The sequence below is a fragment of the Centroberyx affinis genome, unplaced genomic scaffold, assembly GCF_046629955.1.
Source record: "Centroberyx affinis isolate AG114_WGS23_722 - 3 ecotype Tasmania unplaced genomic scaffold, CSIRO-AGI_Caff_v1 ptg003711l_1, whole genome shotgun sequence".
In the NCBI taxonomy this organism is placed as follows: Eukaryota; Metazoa; Chordata; class Actinopteri; order Beryciformes; family Berycidae; genus Centroberyx; species Centroberyx affinis.
The window spans coordinates 388,468-392,500 of record NW_027281601.1 but is presented as its reverse complement, the minus strand read 5'-3'; positions in this window follow the sequence as shown (position 1 = coordinate 392,500).

Genomic DNA, 4,033 nt, shown 5'->3' with positions numbered 1-4,033 from the left:
GTGTTATAGTGTGCTTCAAAATACTTCTTTACACCATTATCATTACAACTTTTTTAAGATTTCTCCACTGCTTTGGCACTGGTCTCGAATAAGACTTAACTCATTCCCATCTCGAGACCCAGGTTTTGGCTGGTCTTGAACTCAACAGAGGTTTTGAATTACAAGCCCTGGAAACAGTAGATAAAACGGTCTGCACAGAATGGGAATATATTTTAGTAACATGCATTCAAAAGAACTCACACACAGACATGAAGTCTCGCTCTTGTGTTATCGCACCCCAGCATTAGCTTGGCCTACATTCCATCTCTGACCCGCTGACATTACATGCTACCATGCTCGCTTCTATGCTATATCTGACAGAGTATATATATATATATGTATGATCACAGCTTCCTAACAGCCCATTTATACTTGCTGAGCTCAGTAGACCCTCAAGGGGGGAAAAGCCGGAGTTGTTATTATTCTTAAGTCATCAGATAAAAATGTACTTAGGAAATGATTAGATAAATGGCCTATGGGGATTTCTTAACACACGGGAAAGGAAAGAATTCTCTGAATGGGTGTTCAGGTTTACAATTTACATTCCTCTTGTGAAACTTATTGAGCAGGGCCACCTGGAGCGGAGGAGGGTCAGTGAACCTGCGGATGGCCTTCCCTGGATCCAGGGAGAACAGGCTGTCCCTGGCCTTGGGTAGCGGGCTGATATGGAAATATGCCACACAGAGGGGTTGAAGGGGATTTGTGTGTCTGTGGGCCCTCTTCTGTTTGGGAGGGGTAGTACAGATGAGTAAATACCCACTGCTGTACCAACTGTGCAGTAGAGTTGGGGTAGACAGGGTAAAGTGATTGGGGTTTAGCCAGTGCCCCATCTGGTGGGTGACACATGCAACAACAGCAGCATAGCTGCTGATCGAAGGCCTGCCTTTAATTTGGCAGCTGATAGGAAATATAATTGAATAATAGTGAGCTATTATCTTTTTTTAATTTGACCAACCACTCTTAGTTAGATAAATCCTGAACACCTTGATGGAATAATGTGCTGAAAGGGATCAGTATTATTTATCCTAAACTGAGAGTCCTGTTACAGTCCAGCCAAAAAGCCCTTGCTTCAGTGATTTGGTTTCTGAGATACTGGAGACAGATTATGCTTGTGTTTGTTATTGTTAATGCCAGTTCAAGTCAAAACATTTCAAAATCCCATATGCTGTACATCCCCAAATTGTAGGCCCTTATGGTTTGACTGCTGGGTTGAGTTGGACTGACAAATACTAATAACTTCTGTTTCTAATATCTCAAAAACCAAACCACTGGTTGAAATGTCACAACGGACTGAAAGGACTCAAGCTTCTTCTTAATGACCTCACCCTTTAAGGTGATTTGATTAATAGGTGCATACCATTTGTCCCTACAAGAATATTATTATAGCACATTATATTGATGCCCTAGAACAGTGATTCTCAACCTTTTTCATATCAAGGACCCCTAATCTAGTCCACATTAGGGCCAAGGACCCCCATTTGACCCAAAACTGAAAATATTTTTATTGTTAGATATAATTTTGCAGAGTTCTATGACTATCTGTATTGTAGGTAGAGAGATAACAGTGAAACTATGATCAAAATAGTCTTTCTTCTACATTCTCTAATGGTGTTAACTTCTTGTAAATGAAATAATGATGAAGTTTAACAATTCATCAATTTGATGGGACCCCCCTCCCTCAAGGACCCCTGGTGGTCCCTGGACCCCATGTTGGGAACCACTGCCCTAGAAGGTACCAAAAAAAAAACATACCATAAAGTATGATATGGTCACTTCAAAAACTCACTGCTACCACAGACACACTGTGAGTTCCCATATTATAGAACTGTTCTTTAGGGCATCATATCGTTTCTTTCCAAAAAAGCACTGATCAATTCACTTATCGGGATTTTGTTTCGGCCTATTCAACTCACTGATTGGCTGGGCCAGCTTCAACCTTTCACGCGATAATCCTCCGTCACACTGCGAGGTAATCAATCAATCAGCCTTATTACTCATCAGTCTGTTGGGATTAATTCGCCTCGTGACACGGCGTGCCTTAATTGATTAACTAATGCAAGTTTATTGGTTTGATGCTGGCGTGTGATTCGTTATGGATGAAGACCGTGATTTAGGTGACGATTTCGGTAAGGTTGTCATAACGCCATTTAATTGTTTTATTAGCTTGTTTAGATGACCAATGAATGTCACTTTTCACGTCTTGGCCAAAGCTAATTCACCCCCGTGTGGTTTCAGAATCTTTGAAAGCCTGAGAAAGTTTCTTCTTCTTCTTATGTGTCGCCCCTCTGATGCGGAGCTCTTCAGAGACAATTAAAGAACTTAAGACTCGGCTATTAACATTTACGACCCAGTGTTTGTAGTTGAGAACAGATTGGCTAGTTTAGCTCCAGCTAGCCGGCCAGAGTTAATTAACAGTCAGGTGAGGTGGCACGAGGCGCAACACAGCTGAGAACACTAATTAATCAATCGAGAGGCACGAGCATCTCATGGGGATGACGTACATCAGTGGGTCTCAACTTGGGTGTGACAAGATGACTCATGAAATATGAAAAATACTTCGCTAACATCATCATGTTGTTAAAATTAGTGATATGTGCTTATTTTTCTTATGAAATAATCAAAAATTACAGCCTCTATACTTTACCCCAGTAATTAATTATCTAAAATAGCCTGATATAAAGTAACATAACTGTTAACCGAAACCACACCTTGAGTTGAGTTGGCACTTTAAAGCTAACTTGAAAATCAATTCAAAATGCTATAGATTTAATGTCATTTTATTAATTTCAGTGAAGTCATCATTTGGTGTCAACAGAGAATCACAATAGCTATTGCTTTGCAAGATGAAAAGGATAAAGACCATATAAAACACATATGACACTGAGTAAAACCCACAGAAAATCTCTACAGATGTCATTTCTACTACTTGCGACTGTCAGCCTTCTCAGCTATTTTTTAAAAACAACTACACTCCATTGGAAATGGCCCATGGGATAACAAGACCTGCACACGTAAAGTAAAACCCCTCCCTTCACTCTATTGTTGCTTTATTGCAGACTGTCCAAGCCTCCTATGTGAAGAACTGGAGGATTTGGATGATCGAGAGAACGACCATGGAAAGAGGAAGAGGGAAGGAGGGGAAGAGGAGGAATCATTTAGTCAGAGGGACGATGAAGAGGGAGGACAGGAGAAAGGGCGAGAAGAGAATGGGGAGGAGGAGAAAGGAAAGAAAGTTAGTATTGTGTCAGTAAAAGAACTAATTGAGATAGAAGGAGAAGAGGAAGAGTGGGGGAAGCCAAAGAGTGGGCGGAAAGCGGGGGCGGCACAGGAGGTGCAGATGGAAGACAAGATTGAGAACGATGAGGAAACAATCTCTGATAAGCAAGAGGATAAAGAAACAAATGGTTTAGGAGAGAAAGATGAACAGAAGAAGAGTAGGAAAAGGAGAGGAGGTAAGAAGCAAAGCGAGCGAGTGGGCAACAAGAGAAGTGTGAAAGATGTCAGCGGGGAAAGGAAGGGCCAGATGATGCCAGAGATGAGCTCCGAGGGTTTGGCTCTGCCAGAGCCTCCCTTCGGACTAATGAACAGCTGCGAGCTGTCTGACCCCGTCTACCTGAGCTGCGGGGGCGCGGGGCTGTACTGCCCCCCAGGTCCCATCCCCCTGCTGTACTCTGCACAGACCCAGGTCCCGATCCAGCCCGCACCTCCTCAGCCCCACGGGACCAAAAGGCCTCACAGCCCCCTTCTACCTCACACTCTCCCCCAGCCAGCCTCACAGTCACTGGAGGTGAGAATAGACTCTTTTACAGTTTTCCACTCACCTGCTATAAGCTTACTCTTGGACTGTCTGGTGCTTAAAGAATCAGTACTAAATCATATTTTGTGAGCTGTAAACATGGTGAAATGGCCTGTATATGAAATGGTGAATAGCATAAATCCTGTACTTATTTTTGACATTTTTCAAATTAAGTCCTGCATCCGCTTCTTGCCGCAG